Raw genomic sequence first — 14,507 nt, forward strand, 5'->3', positions numbered from 1 at the left:
GTTGCTCTAGTCTTAGAATCTTGTCTCATGATGGTAACTCCACCTTCAATTTTTTTTTTTTTTTTTGAGACAAGGTCTTGCTGTGTTTCCCAAGCCGGAGTGCAGTGGCTCAATCTCAGCTCACTGCAACCTCTGCCTCCAGGGTTTAATTGATTCTCCCACCTTAGCCTCCCAAGTAGCTGGGATTACAGGGGTGTGCCACCACTCAGGGCAAATGTTTTTTGTATTTTTAGTAGAGATGGGATTTCACCATGTTAGCTACTGTGGGATCTGGCCAGCAGTCCGCAATGCAATAGGGCTCTTTCTTTGTTCCCAGGTGGATTGGCAGGTCGAGAAATAATAGACACACACAAAATAGTGAAAGCTGGGTCCAGGCGGGTCACCGCCTCTGGTCCTGTGATGCCGCCAATGCACTGGATATACCAGCATTTATTATTAAGTTTAGTGAAGGCGGGGGTAGGTTAGTGAGGGATTTAGGGTCATTTGATTATGAGGTGAGATGTTCATGTGGGGATGAAGTAATTCTTTAACATAACATCGGTATGCAGAAGTACAGTATACAGAGAAAAGAATTTACAATATAGTGTGTGCATCACTAATTTCTAACAGAGCCTTAAAACAGAAACACAGTCTTTCCATAACCTAGGATTAGCAAGATTTTTTTTTTATTATACTTTAAGTTTTAAGGTACATGTGCACAATGTGCAGGTTAGTTACATATGTATATGTGTGCCACGTTGGTGTGCTGCACCTATCAACTCATCATTTAACATTAGGTATAGCTCCCAATGCTATCCCTCCCCCCTCCCCCCACCCCACAACAAGCCCCCATGTGTGATGTTCCCCTTCCTGTTTCCATGTGTTCTCACTGTTCAATTCCCACCTATGAATGAGAACATGAGGTGTTTGGTTTTTTGTCCTTGTGATTGTTTGCTGGGAATGATGGTTTCCAGCTTCATCCATGTCCCTACAAAGGACATGAACTCATCCTTTTTTATGGCTGCATAGTATTCCATGGTGTATATGTGCCACATTTTCTTAATCCAGTCTATCATTATTGGACATTTGGGTTGGTTCCAAGTCTTTGCTATTGTGAATAGTGCCACAATGAACATACGTGTGCATGTGTCTTTATAGCAGCATGATTTATAGTCCTTTGGGTATATACCCAGTAATGGGATTGCTGGGTCAAATGGTATTTATAGTTCAAGATCTCTGAGGAATCACCACACTGACTTCCACAATGGTTGAACTAGTTTACAGTCCCAGCAACAGTGTAAAGGTGTTCCTATTTCTCCACATTCTCTCCAGCACCTGTTGTTTCCTGACTTTTTAATGATGGCCATTTTAACTGGTGTGAGATGGTATCTCATTGTGGTTTTGATTTGCATTTCTCTGACGGCCAGTGATGATGAGCATTTTTTCATGTTTCTTTTGGCTGCATAAATGTCTTCTTTTGAGAAGTATCTGTTCATATCTTTTGCCCACTTTTTGATGGGGCTGTTTGTTTTTTTCTTGTAAATTTGTTTGAGTTCATTGTAGATTCTGGATATTAGCCCTTTGTCAGAGGAGTAGATTGCAAAAATTTTCTCCCATTTTGTAGGTTGCCTGTTCACTCTGATGGTAGTTTCTTTTGCTGTGCAGAAGCTCTATAGTTTAATTAGATCCCATTTGTCAATTTTGGATTTTATTGCCATTGCTTTTGGTGTTTTGGACATGAAGTCCTTGCCCATGCCTATGTCCTGAATGGTATTGCCTAGGTTTTCTTCTAAGGTTTTTATGGTTTTAGGTCTAACATTTAAGTCTTTAATCCACCTTGAATAAATTTTTGTATAAGGTGTAAGGAAGGGATCCAGTTTCAGCTTTCTACATATGGCTAGCCAGTTTTCCCAGCACCATTTATTAAATAGGGAATCCTTTCCCCATTTCTTGTTTTTGTCAGGTTTGTCAAAGATCAGATGGTTGTAGATATGTGGCATTATTTCTGAGGGCTTTGTTCTGTTCCATTGGTCTATATCTCTGTTTTGGTACCGGTACCATGCTGTTTTGGTTACTGTAGCCTTGTAGTATAGTTTGAAATCAGGTAGCATGATGCTTCCAGCTTTGTTCTTTTGGCTTAAGATTGACTTGGCGATATGGGCTCTTTTTTGGTTCCATATGAACTTTAAAGTAGTTTTTTCCAATTCTGTGAAGAAAGTCATTGGTAGCTTGATGGAGATGGTATTGAATCTATAAATTACTTTGGGCAGTATGGCCATTTTCACGATATTGATTCTTCCTACCCATGAGCATGGAATGTTCTTCCATTTGTTTGTATCCTATTTTATTTCATCGAGCAGTGGCTTGTAGTTCTCCTTGAAGAAGTCTTTCATGTTCCTTGTAAATTGGATTCCTAGGTATTTTATTCTCTTTGAAGCAATTGTGAATGGGAGTTCACTCATGATTTGGCTCTCTGTTTGTCTGTTATTGGTGTGTAAGAATGCTTGTGATTTCTGCATATTGATTTTGTGTCCTGAGACTGCTCAAGTTGCCTATCAGCTTAAGGAGATTTTGGGCTGAGATGATGGGGTTTTCTAGATATACAATCATGTCATCTGCAAACAGGGACAATTTGACTTACTGTTTTCCTAACTGAATACCCTTTATTTCCTTCTCCTGCCTGATTGCCCTGGCCAGAACTTCCAACACTATGTTGAATAGGAGTGGTGAGAGAGGGCATCCCTGTCTTGTGCCAGTTTTCAAAGGGAATGCTTCCAGCTTTTGCCCATTCAGTATGATATTGGCTGTGGGTTTGTCATAGATGGTTCTTATTATTTTGAGATACGTCCCATCAATACCTAATTTATTGAGAGTTTTTAGCATGAAGGGTTGTTGAATTTTGTCAAAGGCCTTTTCTGCATCTATTGAGATAATCATATGTTTTTTGTCGTTGGTTCTGTTTGTATGCTGGATTACGTTTATTGATTTTCATGTGGTGAACCAGCCTTGCATCCCAGGGATGAAGCCCACTTGATGATGGTGGATAAGCTTCTTGATGTGCTGCTGGATTCTTTTTGCCAGTATTTTATTGAGGATTTTTGCATCAATGTTCATCAAGGATATTGGTCTAAAATTCTCTTTTTTTGTTGTGTCTCTGCCAGGCTTTGGTGTCAGCATGATGCTGGCCTCATAAAGTGAGTAAGGGAGGATTCCCTCTTTTTCTATTGATTGGAATAGTTTCAGCAGGAATGGTACCAGCTCCTCCTTGTACCTCTGGTAGAATTCGGCTGTGAATCCATCTGGTCCTGGAGTTTTTTTGGTTAGTAAGCTATTAATTATTGCCTCAATTTCAGATCCTGTTATTGTTCTATTCAGAGATTCAAATTCTTCCTGGTTTAGTCTTGGGAGGGTGTATGTGTTAAGGAACTTATCCATTTCTTCTAGATTTTCTAGTTTCTTTGCGTAGAGGTGTTTATAGTATTCTCTGATGGCAGTTTGTAATTCTGTGGGATCAGTGGTGATATCCCCTTTATCATTTTTTATTGCGTCTAGTTGATTCTTCTCTCTTTTCTTCTTTATTAGTCTTGCTAGTGGTCTATCAATTTTGTTGATCTTTTCAAAAAACCAGCTCCTGGATTCATTGATTTTTTGAAGGGTTTTTTGTGTCTCTATTTCCTTCAGTTCTGCTCTGATCTTAGTTATTTCTTGCCTTCTGCTAGCTTTTGAATGTGTTTGCTCTTGCTTCTCTAGTTCTTTTAATTGTGATGTTAGGTTGTCAATTTTAGACCTTTCCTGCTTTCTCTTCTGGGCATTTAGTGCTATAAATTTCCCTCTACATACTGCTTTAAATGTGTCTGAGAGATTCTGGTATGTTGTGTCTTTGTTCTCATTGGTTTCAAAGAACATCTTTATTTCTGCCTTTATTTCGTTATGTACCCAGTAGTCATTCAGGAGCAGGTTGTTCAGTTTCCATGTAGTTGAGCGGTTTTGAGTGAGTTTCTTAATCCTGAGTTCTAGTTTGATTGCACTGTGGTCTGAGAGACAGTTTGTTATAATTTCTGTTCTTTTACATTTGCTGAGGAGAGCTTTACTTCCAACTATGTGGTCAATTTTGGAATAGGTGTGGTGTGGTGCTGAAAAAAATGTATATTCTGTTGATTTGGGGTGGAGAGTTCCGTAGATGTCTATTAGGTCCACTTTGTGCAGAGCTGAGTTCGATTCCTGGATATCCTTGTTAACTTTCTGTCTCGTTGATCTGTCTAATGTTGACAGTGGGGTGTTAATGTCTCCCATTATTATTGTGTGGGAGTCTAAGTCTCTTTCTGCATCTCTAAGTATGTGCTTTATGAATCTGGGTGCTCCTGTATTGGGTGCATATATATTTAGGATAGTTAGCTCTTCTTGTTGAATTGATCCCTTTACCATTATGTAATGGCCTTCTTTGTCTCTTTTGATCTTTGTTGGTTTAAAGTCTGTTTTATCAGAGACTAGGATTGCAACCCCTGCTTTTTTTTTGTTTTCCATTTGCTTGGTAGATCTTCCTCCATCCCTTTATTTTGAGCCTATGTGTGTCTCTGCACGTGAGATGGGTTTGCTGAATATAGCACACTGATGGGTCTTGACTCTTTATCCAATTTGCCAGTCTGTGTCTTTTAATTGGAGCATTTTGCCCATTTACATTTAAGGGCAATATTGTTATGTGTGAATTTGATCCTGTCATTATGATGTTAGCTGGTTATTTTGCACATTAGTTGATGCAGTTTCTTCCTAGCCTTGAAGGTCTTTACAACTTGGCATGTTTTTGCAGTGGCTGGTACTGGTTGTTCCTTTCCATGTTTAGTGCTTCCTTCAGGAGCTCTTTTAGGGCAGGCCTGGTGGTGACAAAATCTCTCAGCATTTGCTTGTCTGTAAAGTATTTTATTTCGCCTTCACTTATGAAGCTTAGTTTGGCTGGATATGAAATTTTGGGTTGAAAATTCTTTTCTTTAAGTATGTTGAATATTGGCCCCCGCTGTCTTCTGGCTTGTAGAGTTTCTGCCGAGAGATCCGCTGTTAGTCTGATGGGCTTCCCTTTCTGGGTAACCCGACCTTTCTCTCTGGCTGCCCTGAACATTTTTTCCTTCATTTCAACTTTGATGAATCTGATAATTATGTGTCTTGGAGTTGCTCTTCTCGAGGAGTATCTTTGTGGTGTTTTCTGTATTTCCTGAATTTGAATGTTGGCCTGCCTTGCTAGATTGGGGAAGTTCTCCTGGATAATATCCTGCAGAGTGTTTTCCAACTTGGTTCCATTCTCCCTGTCACTTTCAGGTACACCAGTCAGACGTAGATTTGGTCTTTTCACATAGTCCCATATTTCTTGGAGGGTTTGTTCATTTCTTTTTATTCTTTTTTCTCTAAACTTCTCTTCTCACTTCATTTCATTCATTTGATCTTCCATCACTGATACCCTTTCTTCTATTTGATCAAATTGGCTACTGTGGCTTGTGCATTTGTCACATAGTTCTCATGCCTTGGTTTTCAGCTCCATCAGGTCCTTTAAGGACTTCTCTGCATTGGTTATTCTAGTTAGCCATTCATCTAATTTTTTTCAAGGTTTTTAACTTCTTTGCCGTGGGTTTGAACTTCCTCCTTTAGCTCGGAGTAGTTTTATCATCTGAAGCCTTCTTCTCTCAACTCGTCAAAGTCATTCTCCATCCAGCTTTGTTCCGTTGCTGATGAGGAGCTGTGTTCCTTTGGAGGATGAGAGGCGCTCTGATTTTTAGAGTTTCCAGTTTTTCTGGTCTGTTTTTTCCCCATCTTTGTGGTTTTATCTACCTTTGGTCTTTGATGATGGTGATGTACAGATGGGGTTTTGGTGTGGATGTCCTTTCTGTTTGTTAGTTTTCCTTCTAACTGTCAGGACCCTCAGCTGCAGGTCTGTTGGAGTTTGCTGGAGGTCTACTGCAGACCCTGTTTGCCTGGGTATCAGCAGCGGAGGCTGCAGAATAGCGGATATTGGTGAACAGCAGATGTTGCTGCCTGATCGTTCCTCTGTAAGTTTTGTCTCAGAGGAGTACCCGGCCGTGTGAGGTGTCAGTCTGCCCCTACTGGGGGGTGCCTCCCAGTTAGGCTACTCAGGGGTCAGGGACCCACTTGAGGAGGCAGTCTGTTCTCAGATGTCCAGCTGCATGCTGGGGGAAACACTGCTCTCTTCAATTCTGTCAGACAGGGACATTTAAATCTGCAGAGGTTTCTGCTGCCTTTTGTTTGGCTGTGCCCTGCCCCCAGAGGTGGCGGCTACAGAGGCAGGCAGGCCTCCTTGAGCTGCTGTGGGCTCTACCCTGTTCAAGCTTCCTGGCGACTTTGCTTACCTACTCAAGCCTCGGCAATGGCGGGCACCCCTCCCCCAGCCTCACTGCCGCCTTGCAGTTTGATCTCAGACTGCTGTGCTAGCAATAAGCGAGGCTCCTTGGGCATAGGACCCTCTGAGCCAGGCACGGGATATAATCTCCTGGTGTGCTGTTTGCTAAGACTGTTGGAAAAGTGCAGTAGTAGAGTGGGAGTGACCCGATTTTCCAGGTGCTGCTGGAAAAAGTCAGTATTAGGGTGGGAGTGACCCAATTTTCCAGGTGCTGTCTGTCACCCCTTTCTTTGACTAGGAAAGGGAATTCCCTGACCCCTTGCACTTCCCAGGTGAGGTGATGCCTCACCCTGCTTCGGCTCACACTCGGTGTGCTGCACCCACTGTCCTGCACCCACTTTCTGACACTCCCCAGTGAGATGAACCCAGTACCTTATTTGGAAATGCAGAAGTCACCTGTCTTCTGTGTTGCTCATGCTGGGAGCTGTAGACTGGAGCTGTTCCTATTCGGCCATCTTGGCTCCACCCACTCGATTAGCAAGATATTAATCAGCAGTAACAGTTGCAGCAAAAGCTGGTTACAAACAATCGATAGAAACAGGACGTGAAGCTAGACAACCGGTTAGACCAGAAATTCTCAGAAGGGAGTATGCCTTAACCTAAAGAGGCCTAGAAGAACTGTGGCAAGATGAGGGCATTTACAGCCCTATCTTATCCATATGAACAGGCACCCCCCATGCCTCTGTTTATAGGCTCTCCACAAGGGTCACATTCCATTCCCAGAGCTATGAACATCTGCTTTTCTGGGATAGGAATCTTGGTGAAGTGAAACCTCCCTGACTGCACATCTGTTCATAGGCTCTCTGCAGGGGGAAGCACATCACACGCTGTTGGCTCATTCTGGCAGTCCAACCTGGCATTGTCTTTACACAATCCTGCATGCAACTTTGTATTTACAATAATCAGGAGCATTTCATCTTTTATTCCGTAGCAATAGTTTCAGGGGGTCTCCCTACAGTTGGCAAGCCTGGCCTCAAGTGATCCTACCGTATCTGCCTCCCAACGTGCTAAGATTACAGGTGTGAATCACTGTGTCTGGCTCAGATTTTTTTTTCTTTGTTCATTGCATTATTCATATCAAAGTGGAAGTATCTCTGATAATTCTATCCTTACTACACTACCTAATATAGCATCCTCCTAGTTACCTTTCCAACTAACTTGCATTAAGTTTCTTAATAGTGTTTATCATATAAACACTGTTCGTTTATTTATTTATTTGTTGTCATATTTACTGTTTTATTCAACCCATGAAGGTGTCAAACACTTTATGGCCAAGTCCATGTCTGCTTGTTGATCACTTATCTCTGGGACCTTGATCACTATGTAGCACAATATAGACACTTAGTATTTGTTAATGAAGAGACAATAAATATATTAAAAGACTGGGTGTGGTGGCTCATGCCTGTAATCCCAGCACTTTGGGAGGCTGAGGTGGGAGGTGAGGCTGTGTTGCCAGAAGCTGTGCAACTAATGAATTTGGAGGCAGGAATCCATATTAATACTTTCCAGATACAGAGAAACTCTTGGTTTTAACAATCTGCTTCTTTGTCAGGTATTGACTCTTGATTTTAGGCTCAGAAAAAAATTTAACACTTATAACCAGTAAGTCTAGTAGAGTAGGTAAAAACAAAGACCATAGAGGAGGCTAGACAGAAAGTAAAAGGCAAAAATGCCCCAGGGTAAGTCACCTAGAATTAGAAAGTGAAGAATTATGCTCGGTGTCAAAGCAGGACTCCACTAGGTCACTAGGTTCACCTACAAAAAAATGGACCATTTGCTGTTGGTCTCTGGGATTGAAAATTCCCCCTTCCTCCTTCCTGTCTGGCCTCTGCTTTACATTCACTGTGTAGCTGAAAGTTTTCTTGTTTGTTTGTTTCTGTTTTTTTTTTTTTTTTTTTTTTTTTTTGTAAAACATTGTCCACAAATGTTTGATAGATTTTAAAACCCAGGATACACTAGACTCTGCAGGGTACTGAGGAGCCATGTGACTACCACTCCAATGCACCTCCACACATGTTCTCTTTCCTGTTTCTTTGCAGACTTTCTTCTTCCTGGTTCCATTTGCTTCTAGTAATTTAGGGCTGTATTCACTGACGGGTTCCAAGAGCTCCTGATAAACTTTTGACTAACAATTACATGTGTGTGTCTTTCCTGTGGGAAGAAATCAGTGGTGATTTGGGACATTATGAACTTAGGATTCTGAAAGCAGAATTCTGATTTAACAGTGTAACAGATTTCATGAACGTCATGGTGCTAATTTGAACCAGTAAGCAGCCTTTGAGAGGAATATACATTTCCTTAAAATCTGGGGAACACCAGGAGAATCTTTCTGGATGGACTTACCTGAAAACCTCTGCTGGGCAAAGTGAAAGGGAAGATGCAATTCTCCTGGGAAGGGGGGATGCTGATGTAGAGGGTGACAAGTTATATAACATGAAGTATTCACTCAACTGGATAGATTTAGGCTTAGGGTTATGTTTAAGAAAGAAGGGAGAAAAAAAGGAAGAAGATGAAGAAAGGAAGCAAGAAAAAATAAAATTTATTCTAAGATAAAATTTCTGCATTGTACTAAACTACTTTTTCTGGCTGCCATTAACCAAGATAAGCAATGCTCAAGTTGAGTAAGACTGGATTTAGAATTGTCTGGGGGCTTCCAAAAGAGGCATAAAGAAATAAGAAGGAATACAGGCCTGCGGCATCAGAGTCTGAGCTGGGGGTATAGATTTGTGTGAATTTCGATAGGCATGGTGGCCCAGCCTGTAATCCCAGCAAGCGTGAGGCTGAGGTGGAGAACTGCTTGAGCTCAGGTGTTTGAGACCAGCCTGGGTAACATGGAGAGACTCCGTCTCTATGAAACACAAAAAATAATAACCCAAGATGGTGGCATGCACCTTGGTGCCAGCTGCTGAGGAGGCTGAGGCGAGAGGACTGTTCAAGTCCAGGAGGTCGAGACTACAGTGAGCCGTGTTTGTGGCACTGCACTCAGGCCTGGGCCACAGAGTGAGACTCTGTCTCAAGTGGGGGAAAGAAAAGATTTGTGTGAATTTGGTGCTGCTTTATATTTCAAAATAAGGAAGTGGATATGTGAATATATGGCATAAAAGGGTCGAGATGCTGGACCCCAGTGAACTCAATTGTTTTGAAGGTCTGACTTTAACAAGGCTGGACATCTGGAGTGACTCAAATGTTTCTTTCTAGTGCAGCTAGAACTTTGCCTCCTTTAGAGTGAGCTTATGGAGGACTTGAATATACTCAGAGTGCATCTGAGAGGTATCTGCTTCCAGAATGAATTAGAATACCTAGATTTGAACCATAATCAGATAACTGTTAAGGGGCTACTTAAAGAGATATGATTCTTAAGTTTACAGTATTGAATTCAGCTGCATATTGTAAATATTTGTAAGTTGGATTATATTATGGAAGTACTTGGTACAAATGGCCATGCAGAGAAATAGGTAGGAATGAGACTGCATAGTCTGATATCTAAAAAATAAGTGGAACAACATTGGGAAACCCTGTTCATATTTCAGATCTCTATTCTCTCATTAGAACCTAACTTCTGTCCTCTGGTCCCTATTTTTGAAAAAAAAAATGTATTTAAAAATCTGAAAAAACATTGATGAAGATATCCCAAGAGCCAGCCTCCTGGTTCCATGACCCCAATCAGAGGACTAAGCTTAAATCTAATAAGATGTATAGGCTTGGAGCCAATGGGGTGAGGGGATATCCATGGAAGGTTCAACTGGCCAAGGCCTCAGACTCAAGAAGAACCTCAAATTTAGATGTTAGATTTTTCCTCCAATTGAGATTGTACCTACAGCCACAGAGCTTCATGGATGGGAATGAAAACGGTCATGTCTCAATTTTTAAACTGTGATCAGTTAGACGACCTCATTGCCTATGACGCTGTGCCATCTAATACAATGTTTGTGTTGTCTAATCTTGTACTTAGTCCAGTGATAGTGCGTTGCATTTTTGTGTTAAAAGAAGACATTTGTTAAATGTAGCTCTAAAAACACACCTGGTTTTTGTTTTACTGTGTTTATTCTTTGTGCTCAGGCACATTTAGGCCTTTCTGTCTTCTCTGTTGAATTGTGGGCCTGGACTCCCAAAACCTCCATTTCTAAATTTGCCTTGCCAATGGGGTCACAGTTAGTCTTTGTCAATGGTAGCCTGACTTGGTGAGACACGAGACAGTAAAAAGATGAACAGTCATTCTGGTTATGGCCTGGCAGTAAGGTGGCAGTGCATTAGTTTGGCTCTCACGGTGTTGGCTGCTTTGGTTTCAGTTCCTGTCTGAAGTCTGACAGGTAGAATCCTTTTTTTTTCCTTTCTTTTGTTTGAGACTGAGTTTCTCTTTTGTCACCCAGGCTGGATCCAGTGCAATGGTACGATATTGGCTCACTGCAGCCTCCGCCTCCCGGGTTCACGTGATTCTCCTGCCTCAGCCTCCCAGAGTAGCTGGGACTACAGGTGCCTGCCACCACGCCTGACTAATGTTTTGTATTTTTTTTAGTAGAGATGGGGTTTCACCATGTTAGCCAGGATGGTCTGGATCTCCTGACCTCATGATCTGACCGCCTCAGCCTCCCAAAGTGCTGGGATTACAAGCTTGAGCCACCATGCCCGGCCTGGAAACTTTGTTTTTTGTATGCAGTTCATCCAGTTCTAGCTAAGATGTAAACATTGGAAACTAATTTGAAACTGAAGGAAAAAGTGGTTAAAAAAAGTTTTACATATAAAACTACTATGGAAACTGCATTAGCCAAAGGTTTGGTCCATAGCACTAATTGGATTACCTATCAGGGCAGATAAAGTTTAGCCATGTGGACAGGTCCCAGTTTTGTCCTGTCCTGAAATAATTTGGATCCACTCCAGCTGTCTTTTGTAAAATAATGAGTTTATGATGCCATGTCATGGCTAGAGTTTCACGGTAACATCGATTTGATCTTTGTGTGTATGGATACATGTTTCTATGTGTTTCTATGCATGTTACATGTATTATGTTATATGTTATGTCCAAAATGGCACCATATTGGCTTATAAGTAAATGAGTGCTTCTAAATTTAGCAAGAAAGTCCAAATGCTTTTCAAATTTGTGTGAATTTAGTAATCTTTAATAAGATTGCTTTAAAATTATTCACAAAATAAAAATAGAAATGTTTTTGGAGTTGTAAGCATACATTTTTGTCCGGGTTTACTAATTAGATGAGTTTTATATTTGCCTTTGCTAAATATTTGAACATGCTAGAATTTTACATGAAGGTTATAAGACCATAAACTCAACCAAAAACAGAATAATCCTTCTTTGAATGACTTTTTTGATAAATAAGACAAATTTAATATTGTTTCTTCCATAAGAACAATTAATTTTTCTGAATTATCAGAAAAATATGCCCATGTGTTTAAGATTTTTGCATAGGTGAACACCTGATATTCACAGGCTATGCAAATTGTTAACAAAGAAATAACTTGGAGCGATAATTAGTGTTGTCTAATGTCTTAGTTCAAAAACTAATCTAGATAAACTGCTACAGATGAATAAATTGAATAAATATAAATGGAATCAATGCTTGTAGGTGAACTTTTAATGTAACTTAAACTATTAAAATTGTTTCAGATACCATTGAATGTCTAGGTCATTTCTAATTAAAAAAGAATTGTGACATTGGGCATTGGTCACACTTTTGAATCCATTAATGTGAAATAAAATCTATGCTATGAGTTAAGCATTAGTGGACCTCAATGAGCTGAATAAGAATAAGATCTGAGTCTGGAAAGTAATCAAGCTACAAAAAGGGGATTGGCCCAATGGATGCCTGTGTACTTGCCCCCATACAGGCAAGCAATGAATGTGAAACAATACCACCTGCCAGAGGGGCACTGAAGTAACCCAAATAATCCAGGGTGCTGGAGTGAGATGTTGTCTCAGAATTAGTTAATTAATTAATTAGTCAATGCATTGTATTCTCTGCTGCCCCCCCCCCTTTTTTTTTAAATCTCTGTCTTCTGAAATGCCCAAAGAAAGAAATGAGTCTCAGTTGATGCAGGCCCTGAGATGGGCAGAGATTATGACAGCATCACGTAGACTTGGTGTTATGGACTGAATTGTGTCCCCCAAAATTCAAGATGATTTTGATTAATCCACAAAATGATGGTATTTAGAGATGGAGCCTTTGGGAGACAAGTACCTTAAGATGAACTTATGAGGTTGGGGCTTTCATAATGGGATTGGCGGCCTTATGAGAAAAGGAAGAGATACCGTGTCCTTCTTTTTCTCTCCCCTTCTCCCTCTCTCCCCCTTTCTCTCCCTCTGTGCCATGTGAGAACACAGCTACAACATGGCCATTGGCGCGACAGAAAGAGAATCCCCACCAAGAGCTGAATCTGGTGCTTTGATCTTGGACTTCCAGATCATGGGCAAGACTCACCAGGGGAGACTTCTGTAGCTGCCTGGAATTGTCTGATCTGGAGTTAATGCCCTGGAGCTCTGTGGTTGTCAACTCAGAAGACACAAGGCTACAAATCTTCCTGTGGTCCTCTTTAATCTGCCTCCACTTTTTGTTTTTTGTTTTGTTTGGATTTTGAAGTAACAAATTTATTTTTCCAGTTAACATAACCAGTCCGTGGTACAGCATATTAAATCACAAACTACAAATCCAAGGACCTTTTGCAACCTTTACTAGGTTGCAAAACTTTGGCAAATCAATATAGTACATTTTATTACAATGAAAGCATTTTTGTTAGAGTCATATATTATTTTAGTGATCATTTTTACTCCAAATATACTTCAGTAGTAAACCAAAACACTGGTTTGTTTATTTGTTTTGTTTTGCTTTTGAGACAGAATCTCGCACTGTAGCCTGGGCTGAAGTGAAATGGTGTGATCTGAGCTCACTGCGACCTCCGCCTCATAGGTTCAAACGATTCTCCTGCCTCGGCCTCCCAAGTAGCTGGGATTACAGGTACCTGCCACCAAGCCTGGTTAATTTTTTGTATTTTTAGTAGAGACTGGGTTTCACTATGTTGGCCAGGCTGGTCTCAAACTCTTGACCTCGTGATCTGCCCTCCTTGGCCTCCCAAAGCGTTGGGATTACAGGCATGAGCCACCGCACCCGGCAAACACTGGTTTTTAATGATGGTTTAAAATAACTTGCAGAGCAAGTTATTATTATTAAACAAATTAATATGTTTGAAAGCTATACAAGTTCTCCTTTTAAATTGAGTTTCCTCATGCAAGCTGTGGAAGTTTACAGCAGCAGGGCAATTGTTTGTATGTAAGAGATGGCTCTGCTTTGTTCTGGGGTTGGACCAAAGCCAGGTGGGGTTCCAAAGTATGAAAAGCTTTAAAATTAAAATTCTACCTCAAGTTGATTCAATGTCAATGCAAACTTCCAAGTACTTTTTAAGAAAACGTTAAAATTTTGCTTATACACTGTTGGTGAGAGTGTAAATTAGTTCAACCATTGCGGAAAACAGCACGGCAATTCCTCAAAGACCAAATAACAGAAATACCATTTGACCCAGCTATCCCATTACTGGGTATGTACCAAAGGAATATAAATTGTTCTACCATAAAGACCATACTATCCACAATAGCAAAGACATGGAATCAACCTAAATGTTCTTTAATGGTAGACTGGATAAAGAAAGTGTGGTATATATACACGATGGTATACTATGCAGCCATAAAAAAGAACAAGATCATGTCTTTTGCAGGAACATAGATGGAGCTGGAGACCGTTTTTTCTTAGCAAACTAATGCAGGAATAGAAGAGCAAATACCACATGTTCTCGCTTATAAGCTGGAGCTGAATGGTGAGAACACATGGACACAAAGAGGGGAACAACAGACACTGGAGCCTATTGAAGGTGGATGATGGAAGGAGGGAGAGGATCAGGAAAAATAATAATGGGCACCAGGCTTCATACCTGGGTGATAAAATAATGTGTACAACAAACTCCCATGACACAAGTTTACCAAAATAACAAACCTGCATATGTACCGTGAATTTAAAATAAACATTAAGAAGAATAATTTCTTTCAAAAAATTGTTAAATTTTTCATAAATACTGGAATCTCCAATATTAGACAGTCATTTCAAACAACACTAATTTCAGATGA

Source organism: Symphalangus syndactylus, chromosome 16 (assembly GCF_028878055.3).
Source record: "Symphalangus syndactylus isolate Jambi chromosome 16, NHGRI_mSymSyn1-v2.1_pri, whole genome shotgun sequence".
NCBI classification, from domain to species: domain Eukaryota; kingdom Metazoa; phylum Chordata; class Mammalia; order Primates; family Hylobatidae; genus Symphalangus; species Symphalangus syndactylus.